We start from the raw sequence: 22,326 nt of genomic DNA, 5'->3' as shown, positions 1-22,326 counted from the left end.
GAAAACCAAAACAAAGAAAACTCAAGGAGGAGGTTCTGAAAGGCTTCTGTCAGAGCTTCTCAGCTGTCTGGTTGTGACATTATCCTGCTGGAAGTAGCCATCAGAGGATGGATACATGTTCTCATTCTGTTTACGTCAAATTCGGACTCTACCATTTGAATGTCTCAACAGAAATCGAGACTCATCAGACCAGGCAACATTTTTCCAGTCTTCAACAGTCCAATTTTGGTGAGCTCGTGCAAATTGTAGCCTCTTTTTCCTATTTGTAGTGGAGATGAGTGGTACCCGGTGGGGTCTTCTGCTGTTGTAGCCCATCCGCCTCAAGGTTGTGCGTGTTGTGGCTTCACAAATGCTTTGCTGCATACCTCGGTTGTAACGAGTGGTTATTTCAGTCAACGTTGCTCTTCTATCAGCTTGAATCAGTCGGCCCATTCTCCTCTGACCTCTAGCATCCACAAGGCATTTTTACCCACAGGACTGCTGCATACTGGATGTTTTTCCCTTTTCACACCATTCTTTGTAAACCCTAGAAATTGTTGTGCGTGAAAATCCCAGTAACTGAGCAGATTGTGAAATACTCAGACCGGCCCGTCTGGCACCAACAACCATGCCACGCTCAAAATTGCTTAAATCACCTTTCTTTCCCATTTTGACATTCAGTTTGGAGTTCAGGAGATTGTCTTGACCAGGACCACACCCCTAAATGCATTGAAGCAACTGCCATGTGATTGGTTGACTAGATAATTGCATTAATGAGAAATAGAACAGGTGTTCCTAATAATTCTTTAGGTGAGTGTATAGTATGACCATATAGTATAAACTCATACATAGATGACAATATTAACAACATAAAAGTCAGATAATGAAAAGAATTTCAATTTATCATTACTAGCTTCCAAATCTACATACCATATGTCTTGATAACCAATGTTGATGTGTTCACACAGGTTGCAATGAAGCTACTACACCTGCAGGCAGGTATCATGCTACTTTTACCAAAGAGAATATGCTGCACCCTTGGATAATGGTGAAGGAAAACGGATGGTACATCCATTCATTGGGACTATAGCACAAACTTTCTATAAAATTTACACCATGGAATCATTTTTCTGCTAAACTGATGTGTACTGCAAATACTATGGCAAGTATTTCTATAACAAAATGGCCCAAGATATGTCTAATGCATTCAACTTATCCTCACTTGGATGGACGATGGGAATGTGTATATAGAAAATATAAGATTTTGATAACTTCCAATTATATTTTGACCAATATGTTATTTGTATGTGTGACTAGTAATATTTAGAAAGTTCTGTACTGTACTGCGGAAGTGGAAGACAAACCATCGGGTAACGTTATCCTTGGACAGAAAGATTTGGTTCAGACATGTGTGAGCCAACAAATACTGTTGGCTTGCATTGGTAGACATGTTTTCATGCTTTTAATGCTACAGTATGTACAGTAGTATCAGCAGACACAAGTGAAAATACCACGTTTCTCTACCCCTGTGTTCAAAATTAAAGGGCGTCATTTACTAATCTGAAATGCGCTTAATGTAGGTGTATTTCAGGCGCAGATGTCAGCGCAACGGCTACATAGTTAATACAGTTGAAAAAAGACATAAGTCAATCAAGTTCAACCAAATGATAGGTGGGGACGTGAATCCCAGAAGGAAGTGAGACTCAGATTTCTACACATTTTCATAAGCATTAATGTAATTTACTTTTAAGAATTCATCTAAACCCTTTTTAAAACTGTCCACTGTTCCTGCTGTGACCACGTCTTGAGGAAGTCTATTCCACAGATTCACACTTCTTACAGTAAAGAAGCTTTGACGCTTCTAGAGACTGAACTTTTTCTTCTCCAGTTAAAGGCAGTGCCCCCTTGTCTTTAGTTAGTTGCGCTGCTATCTGCAACATTTCCCCGCTCACGCCAAGTCTAAAATTGTGGGAGTGGTGTGGGCAGTGAAGGGGGCGGCCGCCAGGCCTGTCCCATTCATAATTTTCTATGCCTGTTTTAAGCGTAGAAAATTGTCTAAATGTAAGACAGCTCAGAAGCTGTTACATTTAGAACTTGCGCTGGATGCGCTGAATTTACATATGAAGAGGCCTGCGCCTCTTCATAACTTCGGCGGATCCACAACTAGCTATGGGCCTTTATTAAGACCGGCATCTAAAATGTCGGTCTTAATAAATGTGCGCCCAAAGTCATTACTAATGTATAGTAATAGGAGCCAGCATGGTTGATTAGGGTAATTTAAAGTATTGGCAACCCCTACAGTATGTCCCAAAGAAAGCAGCAAGCTACTGTTTTATTAGTAGGTAAAATATCAGGGCTGAATATAACTCTCAATGCCCAACAATTTCATGTACAGTGACCCTCTGACTAGAGTTTGGTTTTAAAGTTGTTTACCAGTACTAACTTGTTGATGGCCTATCCTTAGGATAGGTCATCAATATCAGATGAGCACGGATCAAACTCCTGGCACTCCCTCCTATCAGCTGTTTACACGTGCTCTGGTGCTGAAACCACTCTGTACACTTTGTAGTGGCTATGCCTGGTTACTGCAGCGCTGCTGCCAGTGTACTGAGCTGTGTCGTTTTGGTGCCTGGTAAAGGCGTCAGAGCTTGTGTAAACAGCTGATCAGTGGGACTGTTTTGAGTTGGATCCCTATTGATCTGATATTGATGTCCTATCCTTAGGGATAGATCATCAATAAGTTAGTCCTGGAAAACCCCTTTAATGATGCACTTTTGATGTCATTCCTATCAGTGGTGTAAAACTGCTAATAGAAGTACTAAAAATGCATATTTTTTTTTACTATTTAGTGAAAAATGGAGTTCAAGGGGCTTTTACTATTGATGACCTATACTCATAGGATAGGATAGGTGGGGGTCTGACACCCGGCCCCCCCGCCGATCAGCTGTATGAGGAGACGTGCACGTGCCATTTCCCTTCTCTCTTCCTGTCCACTGCTGCTGTCAATGGTCTTTGCCATAGACAGCAGCGGTGAACACTGCGCGCACCATCTTCTCATACAGCTGATCGGCGGGGGTGCCGGGTGTCGGACCCTGCCGATCTTATGTTGATGACCTATCCTGAGGATAGGTCATCAATAGTAAAAGCCTGGACAACCCCTTTCACTCGTAAGTGGAATCTATAAAATTATACTCCTTATATCAATGTTTAGTTATTGCCGCTTCTAAATATGAGGTATTGTATTCATCACAAGTTGATAGAAAAGCATACGTACACCTATTTGATTATTTGTAGATACTATTTTATTTTATTTATTTCTGTATAGTAGGCATGTGGTAACATTCAGTATATGTTTTAGTATCTTATTGGCTGTATATTATAATATATCATGGGAAGTATATTAAATGTTTATACATATGGCAGACATGGTATAGGCTGCTGATTTGACTTTATTCAGCACAGTTTTTAGAGAGAAAAAAGGTATTTAACGTCACCATATTTTTGTTATCTGTTCATAATTCGGTTGTCAGTACACAAATGCTGTGTGGAGGCTCAAGCACCTATTTTATACGGTGTGATCACTAGTTATGGAATGATATCCTGTTGAATGAATATTACTGGACCTGGTGGACTGTACTGCTCTAGAAATGAACCATGAATTTATTTTCCTTAGTGTTTTATATTCTTCTATAACAAATAAGACTGAATCTGTGTCAAACAATACAGAATATCTGATAATCCATTGCCTATTAAATCCTATTACTGTCAAAGAAACACAAATATACACGTCTGTTTAAATGGTGACCTCTAAATGCAGGACTGTGACATAATGGGACTTTTAGTATCAGTAGTCAATTGACAGAGCTACAGTCGATTGCACTATGTGATGCTACCATAATAATCTTCCGATCCTCAGCTTGTTTCCTTTCTGCACGGTATCAACTGCTCTGCTGCAGCCAATGACTGGCTTCAGCGGCGACTTGTCCACAAGGTGTTGTACCCTTTTAACCAGGGCCGGTTCTAGGTGAAATGGGTCCCTGGGGCGAAAAACAATAAGGGGCCCCCCCCATGACACTTGATGACTTTTACAGAAGAAACTGTATATTTTGGGGCACAGTGTAGCGGTATACTGTATATTGTGGGGCACAGTGTAGGCTATATGTGTATAACATAAACATAATTCATATGAAAACTTACAGTTACTTGGCTTGGCCCTTGGGGATCTCGGACGCCACTTCCACACTTTGGCCGGGGGCTCAGCAGAGCTGATGTTGTGTTTTATCCTAATGAGAAAGATTTCATAATAATAATTTGGAGAAGGGGCAGAGGGATAGCAGAGCAGAGAGAGGCTGGTGCTTCTACTAGGGGGTCATACCATGGGGGAGTAATGAAGCCCACCATAACCCCCCCAGTAGAAATAATTCTCCTTATAATGTGACAGTGCAAAAAATACCCCCTTGTAATGCCCCCAGTTGAGCTAATGTCCCCATAGTGCTCCCATAATGTGCCAGTATAAAATACCCCTATATAGTGACCCCAGTAAATGCCCCTATAGTGCTCCTCTCCCCCCTAGTGCCCCCATAATGTACCAGTATAAAATGCCCGATATATAGTGCGCCAGTAGATGCCCTCAGTGTCCCTCATAATTTGTAAGCATAAAATACCCCTTCTCAGTGCCCCCGTAGATGACCCCATAGTAGTCCTCTCCCCCCTTCCCCATAGTACCCACCATAATGTGTCCCAGTATAAAATGCCCCTATACAGAGCCCCCATATAAAATAACCGTTCTTTGTGGCCTCAGTAGATGCCCCTATAGTGCCACCAATAATGTGCCAGTAAGAAGTGCCCCCATAGATGTCCCCCAATAATGTGCCAGTAAAATGTGCCCTCATAGATGCCCCCCAATCATGTGTCAGTAGCCTGAGCCCCCCATCAACATGTGCCAGTAGCCATAGGCGCCCCCCCCTATCATGTGCCAGTAGCCATAGGCGGCCCCCTCTATCATGTGCCAGTAGCCATAGGAACCCCCTATCATGTACCAGTAGCCTGAGCCCCCCATCAACATGTGCCAGTAGCCATAGGCGGCCCCCCCTATCATGTGCCAGTAGCCATAGGTGGCTCCCCCTATCATGTGCCAGTAGCCATAGGTGGCCCCCCCTATCATGTGCCAGTAGCCATAGGTGGCCCCCCCCTATCATGTGCCAGTAGCCATAGGCGGCCCCCCCATCATGTGCCACTAGCCATAGGGCCCCCCTATCATGTGCCACTAGCCATAGGGCCCCCCTATCATGTGCCACTAGCCATAAGGCCCCCTCCTATCATGTGCCACTAGCCATAGGGCCCCCCCTATCATGTGCCACTAGCCATAGGGCCCCCCTATCATGTGCCACTAGCCATAGGGCCCCCCCTATCATGTGCCACTAGCCATAGGCCCCCCCTATCATGTGCCACTAGCCATAGGGCCCCCCCTATCATCTGCCACTAGCCATAGGCCCCCCCCATCATGTGCCACTAGCCATAGGGCCCCCCTATCATGTGCCACTAGCCATAGGGCCCCCTATCATGTGCCACTAGCCAAAGGGCCCCCCCTATCATGTGCCACCAGCAATAGGGCCCCCCCTATCATGTGCCACTAGCCATAGGGGCCCCCCCTATCATTTGCCAGTAGCCACCAGTATTGTACAGAAAAAATAAATAAAAAAAAACACTTATACTTTTCCGGCCTGTGTCCCGCGCTGTGTACGGCTCAGGGCTCAGGCGGCGCGATGACGTCATCGCGCCGCCTGCCGGCCTCTGATAGGCTGCAGGCACTAGACTGGCAGCCTATCAGAGGAAGGGAAAGGGACACACCTCTCCCTTCCCTGCCGCACAGCCATCTGTATCGCTGTCCTGAGGACGGCAATACAGATGACTGGAGATGAGCGCTTCCATAATGGAAGCGCTCATCTCCTTGTGACTGTCCTGCCTAAAGTTAGTTGCGGGCCGGCGCGGGGGGGCCCCTAAGGACTCGGGGGCCCGGGGGCAATTGCCCCCCTTGCCTCTATGGAAGCGCCGGCCCTGCTTTTAACAGTGAATTTCCTGGTACTTTTTGCATGGATGTTTACTGCACAGGTTATTGGTATGAATTTGCAATATTGTTTGACCAACTTTAAAGGGGTTGTTCAGGAATAAATAACTTTTCACAGGTGCCTGCAGCCTGCCTCTGCTATGGAAAGAATCATGGGCATGGTCACCAGCCAGCCACTGGCTTTAATGGTGACGTTTCTTTTATAGACAGTCATTGTCTATGCTGGGGAGGAAGTAAACAAGCCGTGGACGGGAAGATGGACATGTGGGAGCCAGCATGCAGGACTGAAGTAGCAGGAAGCAAGTACGTATGAGCAGAGACAGGGTGCGGGCACCTGTAAAAACGTACTTATTCCCAGATAACGACTTTAATCAGTTATTTTAACTGAAACATCCAGGTCTTTCATTTCATAGATGAGGTTACATCAGGGTAGTCAAATAATAAGAAATAGAAGAATGGTTTCTATACTTGTAGCTTATGTATTTTATAGGATTATTAGAGTAATTGGTGATGCAAATATACTAATGACTAAGCTTTCATTTAATTTTATTAGGATGCATTACCTAAAAATGACCTGTAGATGGTACTATCAGCTTTGGCCAACCATTAGCTACGATTCAAGAGAAATTATGGAGATAGGAACTAGATCAAAGTTCTCTACCTTACACAAAGATATGAAAATACACCTGTAGAGCATTATAGTCATTAATGGAAACTTTTATAAAAATGTTTTTAAACAACAGAAAGACCCCTATCACATTGCCCTCATAATTGTGCCAAACTCCATTGATAACTGCATGCTAAAGAGCTCAGATGGCTATTAAAGGAATTCCTCCCCAAGCTTCCATTTATGTATTACCTCCTCAACTTTGCTAATCTTTTAGCAGTATGTTGTACCTAGTGAAAAACATAATTACCTGCTCCTCTGTTTCAGCACCCTGGCTCTATTCCGTGATCTTCCCCTTTCTGGTCTGTTAACTTCGAGACGGGGTCATGTTTGCCTCTGCCCCCAATGTCTGGCCTCAGCAGTGATGTGTCACCAAGTGGCATGTGACCTAAGAGTGATATCCTGTTTAGGGGTACGCCACCACTGAGGCAAATCATTGGCAGCAGCGGTGCATGTTCCAGCATCTGGAGGTTTAGATGCAGAATGCAGCCAGGGTGTCGGAATAGAGCGGCAGAGAGTAGGTGAGTATTCGTTTTTTACTAGGTACAATAAGCTCCTGGAGCTACTTAAAATCTAAGTAATAAGGCCAGATAACTTTAGTCACACAACATTAGGACATCTAGTAATAAAAGAATTTGATTGATATAACATGTCTACAGTTATAAAGGACATAGGTGTGGAGGCATAGATGTATACATCTATTTAGCTTATTATATTTTTTTAGCTTATGTCTAGTGCCTTTCTCAGCTGTTTTGGTTGTCTAAAACACAAGTGCTTCAAGATTAAAGGTGGCCATACACATTAGACCAATGTCAGCTAAAACTGACAGTTTTAGCACGACTAGCTGACCACCTAATGTGTAGGGCTGTGTTCCAACTCTCCCCTAGTGAGGAAAGTATAGTAGGCTTGGACATGTTGGAATTCAACGTGTGATTGTTTGATCCCAAGTGCGGAATATGGCCTTCAGAGTTGTTTGGAAGCAGCTTATTTCCCTCTCCCAAGTGGGAGGGGAATGCTATCTAATGTTTTCGACACCTTTAGACTTATAGCAGACATTATTCTGTTATCTGTTCATAATTCCGTTGTCAGCACCCAATCGTTACACTGGAATCCGTTGACAGTCTCAAAACTTGTGGCTGCCAGTCAGTCCTCCTTTGACCTGTACTGTTGGGGAAGCCAAAATTCTATTTCAAACTGGTTGGACTTTCACCTGTCTGGTCCATTTGTATCCTTCAAGCAGTGAAAAGGGGGCACCTCCAAAAAAGGTTGGATAGTCCAGACCCCTTTTTTTTCAAACTGATTTCAGGAGCTCTTGCTGCTGATAACCCCATGTCCACTGAGCACCTGAGTTGTCAAAGAGAAAACCACATTGTGAGTGCTACAGTAAGCAAATCTTGCTATTTAGAGACCTTTTTGGGAAATCCCTTCAGTCAGATTAAAGTTAGAGGTATGTAACCTAACAGGCGATTTCCTGAACCTAACATACACTTATAACATCATCTACATCAGGCATGGCCAACCTGCGGCTCTCCAGCTGTTGTAAAACTACAACTCCCACCATGCCCTGCTGTAGGCTGATAGCTGTAGACTGTCCGGGCATGATGGGAGTTGTAGTTTTGCAACATCTGGAGAGCCTCAGGTTGGCCATCCCTGATCTACATTGTACTTGGTATGCTTAGAAGAACATAGAGTATATAATTTTATGTCGGTAACAGACTTGCATGTATGAAGCCAAAATAACTTAAAGGGTAACTGAATTTTCAAAAAACTTTTGATACGTCATAGAGTCTTACCAAAGCTTTGATTGGTGGGGGTCTGAGTGTTCTAATATATATTAAATGTTTTTTGAAAATTCAGTGACCTTTAAAGGGGTTGTCTCATCTTGCCTTTACTTATGCGAGATGGGACTAAGCCCCGACCACAAGGTTACTGGGAAACAGAGGAGTAACGGCAAGAGGACACAACCCCTTTAAATACGAATGCTATTACTATGCTTTTGAGAAATATTTTAAAATTGTTACAAGAGGTCACAGATAGGTCATCAATATAAAACCCATGCACAACCTCTTTAACTATTGAGCCTTCGTCACATTTAAGCATATGTATGGTTTTCTATGTTTAGCCATAATTTCATTAATAATGGAGTTCTGTAATTCATATTACATGTATTAGAAAAAGCTATTAATGAAATGTACTGTATAAAGGTATATTCTTGACACTGTCACTTCTATAGTTATTGTTGTATCATCATAAACTATTTTTGTAGAAGAAACTAAAATATTTTAATAAATGTTTTATTAAGAAAAGTATGCTGTATTTACTTTGTGTACTGTGCATAGTAGAAAACTTGTAATATATTGCCACCTGGTGGTAAGCCTGATAATATACATTAAAAAATGACTTCTCAATTTAAGTTTGTGCTACAGAAATGATACTAATGATGTGTAAAGTTTTATTAGTTTCATGCCATGTCCAAAACACATATGTACATAGACACATATCATTTTTTTTTTTAAATAAATATATATTTTTATTTTCCAAATCAAAATGTTAATACATAAAACGATATCAATCTCAACGGTGTGCCCAGCATGGCAATCATAGACATCCTTACAAGAAAGATTCTACACAGCATCCTAAGGACACCCTCAAGATAATATATAATAATAACTATATCAACCCCCCCCCCCCATTGGCTGCCGTCCGCTCCATTCATTGTTATATAGAATAGTATCAGTATTAATTATAGCTATGCAGCTCTGCGTGCAACTCTCCGTTTCCTTTCAATGTCCTCGTATACCCTAATTTTTTGGAGGTATGAACTCCACTCCCTTGTTGAGGGCGGGGAGACAGAGCCCCAATACTTTATCAATATAGCCTTAGCAACCATCAATCCCCGCATCCAAATCCGTCTAACCTGGGGCGGGACTTCCACTTCTGACCCATAATCTCCAAAAATCACTATCAAAATTCCCGGGTTATAGTTCATTGAACTCTCCTTTTGTAGGATAGTGAAGACCTCATCCCAATAACTTCTTATTTTGCTGCAGCTCCAAAGCAAATGGACATAGTTGGCATTAACATATCCACATTTAGAGCAGCAGCAATCACGATCTTTATTTTGGGGAAATTTTCCCTGGGCTTTCGGCGTATAATACAGTCTATGGAGTATCTTAAATTGAATTATCCTATGCGCACTGGAAACTGTCGCCTTTCTCACATTCCTATAAATAGTAGACCACTGTAGTGGGGGGCAATTCAACTCTTGCTCCCACTTATCTGTGCTTTTGAAAGGCGTTACAGTTGCCAGTGCCATTCGGAGTTTCGCATAAAGTCTAGATAGCTTCACCTTTTCATACTTCTGGGCGTCACAAAAATCAAAAAATATATTCTCTCGTAAAAAAATAAGACCCCTATTCCTAGAGGTTTCAAATATATGTTTCAAACGTGCATACATAAATAAATCTAATGGTGAGCTATCGGTAAAACCAAATTCCAAAAGTGATTTAAAGCGACCCATATAAAAAAGGTCAGACACCCTGTTGATACCATTACAAGACCAATAAGCAAAATCTGTAATTTTGAAGAACTCCTCCAGCTCCCTGTTCTCCCACAGAGGGGTAAAAACAAACGGTCCAGAAGATTTAAGGATCTTCTTCAGTCTGTTCCACACCCTCTGCAGTGAGCACGGGATCAGCAAGGACCTCCTCATCCCCATAAACCCAGTCTCCAAACATGCAAAAATATTATCAACTGGTTTATCAAAAACTTTTGTCAAATATTGTGAAAGTAAACTCTCTTTTGAATAACAGCAACGCTGAATCTGTGCACATAGATAATAACCTTGAAAAAAAGGTAATGACAGCCCACCATCTGCCTCCGACAACCATAGATACCTCTGCTTTATGCGTACCCTCTTCCTTCCCCAAATTAGATCGTTGATCATAGTCTCCAACCTATGAAAAAATATATCATCTATCCAGATGGGGGAGGCACACAACGGAAACAAAACTATCGGTAAAATAATCATTTTAATCAAAGCTATTCGGTCCGTTTGGGCCAATATCAATTTCCGCCAAGCGCTGATTTTATCCCTGACTTTATTCAGAACCGGGACCAGATTAAGATCATAAAACCTATTTATAGGGACCCCAATCTTAACCCCCAGATAATCTAAAGTGTCATTAGGGGCCAAAACACGAACTCGCCTCCCCTCATCTACGGCTTTGCGATTCAGCGGGAGGAGAGATGACTTTGACCAATTAATTCTATAACCTGATAGTTTGCCATATTCTTCTATTACCTCTATGACATGCAAGAGAATTTTCCATCCCTGATCCAGGAACAGAATCACGTCATCGGCATATAAGCTTATTTTGTCGCTCACTCCCGCCACCCCAAAACCATCTATACAGTTATCTAAGCGAATCCGGGAAGCCAATGGTTCAATAAAAAGAGCGAAGAGGAGAGGAGACAGGGGACAGCCCTGTCTCATCCCTCTCTGCATCATGACAGGGGAAGAGCTAATACCGTTGACACTAATAGATGCAACTGGCTGTGCATATAGCATTTGAGTCATTTCCAGGAACGAGTTCCCAAGGCCAAAATGGGACATTGTAGCCCACAAAAAAGACCACTCCATCCTGTCAAACGCTTTTGCGGCGTCTAAAGACAGAATGGAGTGGTCTATACTCCCCCCAACAGACAAATTCAAATAAACCCTATATAGACTCATCTGTATTTGCCGTCCCGGGATAAAGCCCGTCTGATTGGGGTGTACCAAACTCGCTATAACCTTCTTTAGACGATTGGCCAAAATTTTAGCGAAAATCTTGTAGTCCGTATTTAAAAGTGATATGGGTCTATATGACCCCATATCACACGGATCCTTCTCCTTTTTTAAGACCAAGATAATCACTGCCTCTCTAAATGATGGAGGTAAAGAGTAGCATGCGCGGGACTCATTCAGGACTAAAAGCAGGATCGGCAAAAGTACTTTAGCATGATACCTATATAGATCAAACGGCAATCCATCTGAACTGGGGGCTGATTCATATTTTAAAGAGGAAAGAGTCGCCTGAAGTTCCTCTAAAAGAATGGGGGAGTCCAAGCGCTCTCTATCTTGAGAACATAACTGGGGGAGCTCTAATCTTTGAAGATATTGATCCATATCGATACGACTAAGCGTAGACTCAGATTTATAAAGGTCGGAATAATATCTCGCAAACTCCTCCCTTATCTCCACTGCAGAGCTCACCCCAACACCCTGTAAGTTCCTAATTTCTCTTATACTGGTAGACTCTCTCTGATTGGCCACCAGACGAGCCAAAAACCTGCCCGTTTTACCAGATTCGCAAAAGCGATTCTGGCCTTGAAATAGGAGCTTATGTTGTGCTTTTTTATATAGGAGCGTCTTAAGCTGTAAGTTGGCCTCTTTTAACTGATTAATGGATTGCTCCGTATAGGAGTCAATTAATGCGGCGCGTAAACTCCTTATTGAGTCTGTCAATTGTTGTTCCCTGTGCCGTACTTCCGTTCTAAACCTGTTAATTTTACTAAAGTATAAGCCCCTTATATGGGCTTTCAAAGCATCCCACATGTAGTGAATATGTGCCGATCCTACATTAAAGTCCCAAAATTCCTGAATATCCTGATCTATTCTGGCTTGCTCCCCTATCACATCAAACCAGTGCGGGTTCAGTTTAAAAATTCTACCTGTATTCGGGGCCTCCGCAAATATAACAAGAACTGGGGAGTGATCTGAGATTCCATGAGGTTCATACCTCATTCTCAGGACGCGACCGCACAGATCCCGACTTGCAAATGCCAAGTCTATACGGGACATAGACCCGAATGACTGGCTAAAACATGAAAAGATTTTTTTATTGCCATAGAGGTGGCGCCAGATATCAACCAGCGCCAGCTCCTGGCATACAGCAGTCAAGGGGGATCCCGCGCGGCCGCGCCCGGAGAACGACGAGAACCGATCCAGCTCAGGATCCGGTACTGCATTAAAGTCACCTGCCACTAATAACGCACATTGATTTTTTGTGGATATATACTGGACTAACTGTGAAAACACCGTTGCATTAAATCGTGGGGGAATATAGATAAAAGCCAGTATGACCTCCTGCCCTTTCCAATACCCGTGGAGGAATACAAATCTACCTTCTTTATCAATCAGGTTATCTAGCGGCTGATACTCCATCCCATGATGAATATATACGCTAACCCCTCTTGCATAAGACGAGTAGCAAGCGTGGTACTCAAGAGAGGCCCATTTCCTTTTCAGTATATAAATCCTGTCTAATGTAGCATGGGTCTCTAATAGTACCACAATCGCCGGCAGATGGCGGACCACGAGATCAAATACAACCGTCCTCTTCACCCTGTCTCCCAGCCCTCTCACATTCCAAAATAGAATGTTACACGGCATATCCTATGGATAAACAGAGTTTCTATCCCCCCTTCCTTAACGGAGAGGCACGCATATCTGCACAGCGACCGACGGCAGCCAATCCCTCCCTTAAACCCACCCCCAAAACAAACCCCTGCATGGTTGACAGGGCATTTCACAATACCCATCAACCTATCTCCTACCACCAAACCTCCCCCCTGCCACCTCCCCTCATTAACCTCCCTCCTCACCCACCTTCCGTACTTTTCATAGGCCCTTTAAATCCAACCATTGCACCACTTCCGACTGTGTGGAGAAAAACCGCACAGAATCATTGTATACCACTCTCAATTTAGCGGGATATAACATTGAATAGGTAATCTTAGCTGCAATCAATCTTTTTTTCACATCAAAAAAAGATCTTCTTTTATTTTGGGTCTCTCGCGGGAAATCGGGAAAAATTGATATCAGATTACCGTTAAATTTTATATTTTCTACTTCTCTTTTGCGTCTAAGGACCCAATCCCGATCCTTTGAGCAAACAAATTTTGCCAGGATTGCCCTGGGAGGGGCCCCTGGGGGAGGTTTTTTGAAGGGGATTCTATGGGCTCTTTCCACACAGAAGGTAGATACATCATAGTCTGGTCCCAGACTTTCTACCAACCACTTCTGAATGAAATTCGACGGGTTATCCTGTTCTGCCCCTTCTGGGAACCCTACTAACCGCAAATTATATCTACAAGACCTATCCTCCAACTCTACCACTTTTCTTCTTAACCAAGAGCGGTCTTCATCTACCTCTTCTAGTCTGTTCTTTAATACACCATTCTCTACGGTGACAGAGTTGACTGCCGATTCCAATTCCTTCACCTTTAGTCTCAACTTCGACATTTCGTCTCTTATTATGGTAACATCGCCTTGAACTACTGCAAGAGAAGAAGTCAACTCTGCCACCGAAGTGTTAGTAGCGTTTACTACTCCCAATATATCCTGGAGTTTTTTATTAATACTATCAAAACCTTCACTATGGGAGGAACTGGCCTTTGATAAACCCCGTTCTAACTGATCCGTATTATCTAATCCTGGCTCAATCTGAGGAGCAGACCTATGTACCCCTCCTCTAGTTTTAGGTGGTGGTGACTTCAGAAATTTATCTAATCGGGCCTGTGGGCTCCCCCCTGCACCTCCTTTTGGGGAGGTCAGTCCTCCTGATTTGCGAAATTTTGGCGGCATTTTTATCTAAATAGGTAAGCTGCGGTTATAGACACAATTCAACGCCCCAACTATGGACCCAACTCAGCACCTCAAAAGGCCGGTTATTAATGGTATCAAATACTCATGGTAAGAAAAAGATAAGTTACAGGATAAATAATAGAAAGCGGATACTGGGTAGGAGCGCAGCCCTGCACACAAGCTAGTTGCAGACTAAATAGATAATTACATCCCCCAAATAAAAGACTATAAACTGTCGCAGGTAATTATATAACAATGTTTATAGCTTGTACTGAGTGTGCCTTATTGTATTTAAATTAAGATTTAACTTTTAATTTCATATATATAAAATAAATGAGACTGTGGAATCTAGTGAATTCCTGCCTAGTTAGGGAAAAAAGGATAGGTACTCTATTGATAGAGTAGGGCCTGCTGGGGAGACTGAAGGGAATATTTGCTACATGTAGAAAGTGGGTCTAGGTGGACCAGTAAACTTTCCCTGTATGCTAACCCTACTTGGCCTAGTCTGGTCAATGAAATAGCCTCACTGGCTGTAGTCGGAGCACTCGTCCTGAAAAGGACGACCCCCAGCCTCAGGAACCTCGGGCCTAGAGTAAGTGTCCCTATGCTCTTACCTCCCTAATTGGTGCTATCTGTGTCCTCCTCCGACGCGTTTCACCAGGTAAGCACCTGGCTCTTCAGCGAGAGAAAAAGGAAAAAGTTCAGGCGCCTGGAGCAGTGGCTGTGCGCCTATTAGGATCAAGCGGCAGTGGCCACTGCCGCTTGATCCTAATAGGCGCACAGCCACTGCTCCAGGCGCCTGAACTTTTTCCTTTTTCTCTCCCTGAAGAGCCAGGTGCTTACCTGGTGAAACGCGTCAGAGGAGGACACAGATCGCACCAATTAGGGAGGTAAGAGCATAGGGACACTTACTCTAGGCCCGAGGTTCCTGAGGCTGGGGGTCGTCCTTTTCAGGACGAGTGCTCCGACTACAGCCAGTGAGGCTATTTCATTGACCAGACTAGGCCAAGTAGGGTTAGCATACAGGGAAAGTTTACTGGTCCACCTAGACCCACTTTCTACATGTAGCAAATATTCCCTTCAGTCTCCCCAGCAGGCCCTACTCTATCAATAGAGTACCTATCCTTCTTTCCCTAACTAGGCAGGAATTCACTAGATTCCACAGTCTCATTTATTTTATATATATGAAATTAAAAGTTAAATCTTAATTTAAATACAATAAGGCACACTCAGTACAAGCTATAAACATTTTGAGACTACTGAGGATTATTTATGAGAGGGTCTACCGATACTTAGACACCAATCATAAACGTATTGGATAATTATATAACAATCATCACATAGAGCAGAGAGAGGTACAAGGCCACTAACAAACAAACTATATAACTTATTGAAAGAACTAAATAACCCATTGAGATTAGAGTTAGTGTGTAAGTCCAGTTTACTGAGTACGACAGCAGGGTACCCAGCAATGACGCCGATCTTGCTTTCTGGTTAGGGCCCCCAAAAATATAGCTTTTCAGCCGCCCCGCTATAATGACAAAAGCGCCCACGCAAGTTCCCCACTAACGACTACAATTTTTAAGGGATCAATCCATCTAGACAATCCATCCAAATATAATAGACAAAAAAAAAAAAAAGGCCTAAAATCTATCAAATGGAAAAGGATCCTCTTGGGCCTTGACGCTTCATCTGTAGAAAAGAGGGGGGGAACCGTTCCTTAAGTTCCCAGGACCCAGGTCCAATGACCACAGCGGGTCATACAGCTGACAACCCCACGGGAATCCAACAAGGGCCACAGAAGATATCGTAGAGTATAATACACCCCGACCTCACAGCGCCCCCCGCCAACAGCGCCAGTCCACTGCCGTCTCCCAAAAGTATGTTAGTAGGTTAATAATCGAGAGAGAACTCCGAATTCACCCACCGGACACCAGCTCTCCACTCCACCCACGGAAACCGGAGCTCAGTAGCTCACCAGGCTCACCAGCTCCAGCGCCCCCAATACCTCACAGGCAGCAGACCACATGCGGCAAGACACAGGGACACCACCGATCAAAGGCAACGAACAGCATGGAGGCGGGTCACAGCCGGCAGCAAGCGAAGGGCAGAGCAGACTCCATACAGCGGGCCGCAGGCAGCGGCTCAAGGCAGGTGAAACGGCAAACGGCAGATCACATCGAATAGGAGGAGACCGCTCAGGGCAGGTAATAAACGGCAAGTTGGGTCACAGCAGGTCACGGCAGGCGGCAGGTCACATCGGGAAACAGGGGGACCGCTCAGAGCAGGTAACATACAGGAGGTAGCGTCTCAGCAGATCACGGTCCCATCGGTCCCATCTAGGCTCAATTAGCCAGGGCTGGGATCAGCGTTTCTTCGGCGGTTTACATCAGGAGCGAGGTGGGGGAGAGAGAGGAGAGGGCAGCCAGAGGAGGAGCGCGGCACACCTACGTCATGCCGCTTGCTCCGTTCCAGCCTCGACACATATCATCTAACTATAAATGTATAAAATAGTAATATCTATCGATTTATATATAATTTTATCGGACATTTCTTAAGGCTGGGGGTACATTTTGTAGCACTTTTGATTGATTTTACCTGTGTAGTGGCAGCTGCAGTGCACAAGATTGTATATAAATCGGTTTATTGCTTTGCACTACAGCTAAGACTGGTTTCACACGGGCGTTGCGGGAAAAGATGCGGGTGCGTTGCGGGAACATGCACAATTTTTCCCCGCGAGTGCAAAACATTGTAATGCGTTTTGCACCCTCGTGAGAAAAATCGGCATGTTTGGTACCCAGACCCGAACCAGGACTTCTTCACAGAAGTTCGGGTTTAGGTTAGGTGTTTTGTAGATTGTATTATTTTCCTTATAACATGGTTATAAGGGAAAATAATAGCATTCTTAATACAGAATGCATAGTACAATAGAGCTGAAGGGGTTAAAAAAAATAAAAAATAATTAAACCTTAATCCACTTGATCGCGCAGCCCGGTTTCTCTTCTGTCTTCATTTTTGCTGTGCACAGGAATAGGACCTTTGATGACGTCACTGTGCTCATCACGTGGTCCATCACATGATCTTTTACCATGGTGATGGATCATGTGACGGACCATGTGGTGAGCGCAGTGACGTCACCACAGGTCCTTTTCCTGTGCACAGCAAAGATTAAGACAGAAGAGAAGCCGGGCTGCTCGATCAAGTGGATTTTTTTTTAACCCCTCCAGCCCTATTGTACTATGCATTCTGTATTAAGAATGCTATTATTTTCCCTTATAACCATGTTATAAGGGAAAATAATAATGATCGGGTCCCCATCCCGATCATCTCCTAGCAACCGTGCGTGAAAATCGCACCGCATCCGCATTTGCTTGCGATTTTCATGCAGCCCCATTCACTTCTATGGGGCCTGCGTTGCGTGAAAAACGCACAATATAGAACATGCTTCGATTTTCACGCAACGCACAAGTGATGCGTGAAAATCACCGCTCATGTGCACAGCCTCATAGAAATGAATGGGTCCGGATTCAGTGCGGGTGCAATGCGTTCACCTCACGCATTGCACCCGTGCGGAAATCTCGCCCGTGTGAAAGGGGCCTAACACTCAGTAATTAACCTCTTCAGGACACATGACGTACCGGTACGGCATGTTGTCCTGGTACCGGGCGGCGGTGATCGGAAGCCGGTGCCTGCTCAAATCATTGAGCAGGCACCTTGGCTAGATGCGCCGGGGGGTCCTGTGACCCCCCCATGTCGGCAATCGCAGAAAACCGCAGGTCAATTCAGACCTGCGATTTGCTGCGTTTCCGGGTTATTCGGGTCTCTGAGGACCCGATAACCCGGAACAGGATGGTGATCGGTGGTGTGATTTTTACCCCACTAATCACCATCCTGCGATCCTGAGAGGTGACATCACCTCTCAGGATCGCCTCTGATTGGTAGGTGGGCGGGCAGCGGGAGATTCAAATGTTGCCAGCGCTCCTCTTCTCCTCCTTTTGTGTCCCAGAGCGGAGGAGAGAGGAGCGCTGCCTGCACGTCGGTGGGATCTGAGCCAGCATCACCCCATCTGTGCCCCAGCACACATCCTTTCCCCCCAGGACCCGATCTGTGCTCCAGCACCTCCCATCTGATCAGCAGGTAATTAGGGAAAGTCTAGAGAAAGGTTGGGCTAGGCAGGGATAATAAAGGGAAAGTTTAGTGTGAAAAAAGTTTTATTGCATCACCCACAGCACAGCTGTGTGACCCTAGACCCCCCAGGGGTGCTTCCGCTTGCTCCCCTTACACCCCCCCCCCCAACTTTTTTGGGGCAAAGGCAGTTTTTTTATTTTATTTTTTTGTGTGCGTACGCTGACTGTGGCCTGCACTCTTAACGTCCGGCCACTCTTAGCGCATCGCACACCCCACCGCTGATCAACTTCGGACGGTTAGGGATAAGTCCGCGAACACCCGTGCCCCCACACACACGCACACCAAATAAAGATTTACACGCACATACACACGCAGACACACGGAAAATTCAACGCGGCCTCCCTGCCCACCCCCTCCAGGTACCTATCCCCAGGGGTGAGACCCGTGCCTTTACCACTGGAAACCTGTTGCTGGTCAGATATAAGGACAAGAGGGATGTCCTTGTACTATCCACAATTCATGGTAACGACATCACCCCTGTCCCTGTGCGAGGTACTGCGGCAACGGTCCTCAAGCCCGATTGTATCGTCGACTACAATCGCTATATGGGAGGAGTTGATCTCTGATCAAGTCCTCAAGCCATATAATGCCATGCGCAAAACCCGGGCATGGTACAAAAAAGTTGCGGTCTACTTGGTGCAGGTTGCCATGTACAACTCTTTTGTGCTGACCCGGAGCGCTGGCAACACAGGGACATTCCTTCAGTTCTATGAGGCAGTCCTCAAGGCCCTAATCTTTTCGGACCGGGAAAAATCAGGCCGGAGTACCTCGGGAACTGGAGGCTCCCGGATCATCCCTGGCCAACACTTTCCAGGTGTGGTTCCCCATACTGGAAAGAAGGGAGGAACCCAAAAAAGGTGCAGAGTGTGTCACAGGAGGGGGATACGGAAGGACACCATTACTCAATGTGACACGTGCCCCGATCATCCTGTCCTCTGCATTATTGGTTTCTTCAGGGAGTACCACACTTCCATGGAGTACTAAATTTATATCCCAATGTAGCCACTGACAATCGGATAAAAAAACTATGGTTCTCAGACTTGAGACACCAAAAAAAATTGTAAAAACTAAAATAATTTAAAAAAAGTATACAAATTAGGTATCTTCGCGTCGGTAATAATCTCCTCTATAAAAATACCCCATGACCTAACCCCCCAGATTAACACGGTCCAAAAAAAAAAAAAACGTTGCAAAAATTTTTTTTTTGTCACCTTACATAACAAAAAGTTTTATAGCAAGCGATCAAAAAGTCATATAGCCCCCAAAATAGTGCCAATAAAACCGTCCTCTCATCCCGCAAAAAATTAGCCCCTACATAAGATAATCGGCTAAAAAACAAAAAAAATAATGACTCTCAGGCCTAGTTCACACGAACGTGTGTGATCCATGGCCGTATTGCGGCCCGCAAATCGCGGGCCGCAACACACGGCCACAGTTCCTTGTGCATTCCACATCACGGATGCGGACCCATTCACTTCAATGGGTCCGCAAATCCGGAATCGCGGAACGGCCGCACGGGACGGGACCCCTCGGAAGCACTACGAAGTGCTTCCGTGGGGTTACGTCCCGTACTTCCGTTCCGCAAAAAGATAGAACATGTCCTATCTTTTAGCGGAACGGGCGGATCGCGGACCCATTAAAGTGAATGGGTCCGCGATCCGATGCGGCTGACCTACAGCTATTTGCGGGCCGCAGCACAGGCACGGGTCACACACGTTCGTGTGAACTCAGCCTTAGACTTTAGAGATACCAAAAAAAATTTTTTGTATCAAAAAGGATAATATATTCTCAAACCTAAATAATTGCAAAACAAGTAGACTTATTAGGTATCGCCGCGTCCGTAATAATCTCCTCTATAAAAATACCCCATGACCTAACCCCCCAGATTAACACGGTTCAAAAAATTCTTTTAAACGGTGCCAAAACAGCCATTTCAATCCGTTTTTTCCGGTAGCAAAGCAAGGGTTAACAGCCAAACAAAACGTAATATTTATTACCCTGATACTGCAGTTTACAGAAACACCACATTTGTGGTCGTAAACTGCTGTATCACTAAAAGGCAGGGCGCAAAAGGAAAGGACCGACATGGTTTCTGGAAGGCTGATTTTGATGGCCTTTTTTATTGACACCATGTCCCTTTTGAAGCCCCCCTGATGCACCCCTAGAGTAAAAACTCCCTAAAAGTGACCCCATCTAAGAAACTACACCCCTCAAGGTATTCAAAACTGATTTTACAAACTTTATTAACCCTTTCCAGCACCTGTCGTGTATGGAGCAGTTTCAGCGCAGCAGTCCTCTCCATATAATCCCTCAGTTGCTATGATGTATAGGTACGTCACTGTTGCTGAAGGGGTTAAAACCTCTGCTGCAGCCTCCTTACTCTTAGGGTAATGGCACATCCTAGTGATATGCTATCACTTTATAGCATGGTAAAACCCTTTTAACAATACTGTGCATGCGGCTCCCTCTGCTTCGAAACGGAGCCCCCACAGTGAAATTGCAGGGCTCTGATAGGTTGCCATGACAACCTGAGGCCTGCTGAAGGTTCACAGGCCTGTCATGGTAATCTGCCTGCTAAGCTGTGCACAAAGCGTAGCTCAGCAGATAGAGCAGCAGAGTCCTATTCACCATAATAGATCTCTAGTATGATTAATGGAACAAGGGATCAAAAGATCCCTAAGGCCTCTTTAACACGGGCGTTGCGGGAAAATGTGCAGGTGCGTTACGGGAACACCCACGATTTTTCCGCGCGAGTGCAAAACATTGTAATGCGTTTTGCACTCGCGTGAGAAAAATCGTGCATGTTTGGTACCCAAACCCGAACTTCTTCACAGAAGTTCGGGCTTGGGATCGGTGTTCTGTAGATTGAATTATTTTCCCTTATAACATGGTTATAAGGGAAAATAATAGCATTCTGAATACAGAATGCATAGTAAAACAGCGCTGGAGGGGTTAAAAAAAAAATAATTAAATTTAACTCACCTTAATCCACTTGCTGGCGCTGCCGGCATCTCGTCTGTCTCCTTCTGTGCTGAACAGGACCTGTGGTGAGCATTCATTCCAGGACCTTTGATGACGTCACTCCGGTCATCACATGATCCATCACCATGGTAAAAGATCATGTGACGTACCATGTGATGACTGGAGTGACGTCATCAAAGGTCCTGTAACTGTACTTAATGCTCACCACAGGTCCTATTCAACAAAGGAGACAGAAGAGATGCCGGGCTACGCGATCAAGTGGACTAAGGTGAGTTAAATTATTATTTTATTTTTTTTAACCCCTCCAGCCCTATTTTACTTTGCATTCTGTATTCAGAATGCTATTATTTTCCCTTATAACCATGTTATAAGGGAAAATAATAATGATCGGGTCTCCATCCCGATCGTCTCCTAGCAACCGTGCGTGAAAATCGCACCGCATCCGCACTTGCTTGCGGATGCTTGCGATTTTTACGCAACCCCATTCACTTCTATGGGGCCTGCGTTGCGTGAAAAACGCAGAATATAGAGCATGCTGCGATTTTCACGCAACGCATAAGTGATGCGTGAAAATCACCGCTCATCTGAACAGCCCGATAGAAATGAATGGGTCGGTATTCAGTGCGGGTGCAATGCGTTCACCTCACGCATCGCATCCGCGCGGAATACTCGCCCGTGTGAAAGGGGCCTAAGAGTGCTAAGTTTAAAAAAACATTAAATTTTTCAAATCTAGATTTTACATATAAAAATATATAAACAATATATAAAAATAAACATAACATGTATCGCTGCATCCAAAAATGTCTGAACTAT

General features: G+C 44.4%; 1 protein-coding gene across 1 annotated transcript in view; it reads left to right on the top strand.

Moving 5' to 3' along the window:
* The window catches only part of BTC (betacellulin), a 109,165-nt gene extending 107,528 nt beyond the window's left edge, over positions 1 to 1,637 (top strand). The window contains exon 6 of the mRNA XM_040418112.1: positions 948 to 1,637. The gene's annotated coding sequence lies outside the window, so the exon portion shown is untranslated. The remainder of the gene's footprint in view (positions 1 to 947) is intronic.
* The last annotated feature ends 20,689 nt before the right edge of the window (positions 1,638 to 22,326 follow it).

The sequence above is a fragment of the Bufo bufo genome, chromosome 2 (genome assembly GCF_905171765.1).
Source record: "Bufo bufo chromosome 2, aBufBuf1.1, whole genome shotgun sequence".
In the NCBI taxonomy this organism is placed as follows: domain Eukaryota; kingdom Metazoa; phylum Chordata; class Amphibia; order Anura; family Bufonidae; genus Bufo; species Bufo bufo.
The sequence above is the reverse complement of the archived record's forward strand: the minus strand, read 5'-3'. Positions and strand labels throughout refer to the sequence as shown.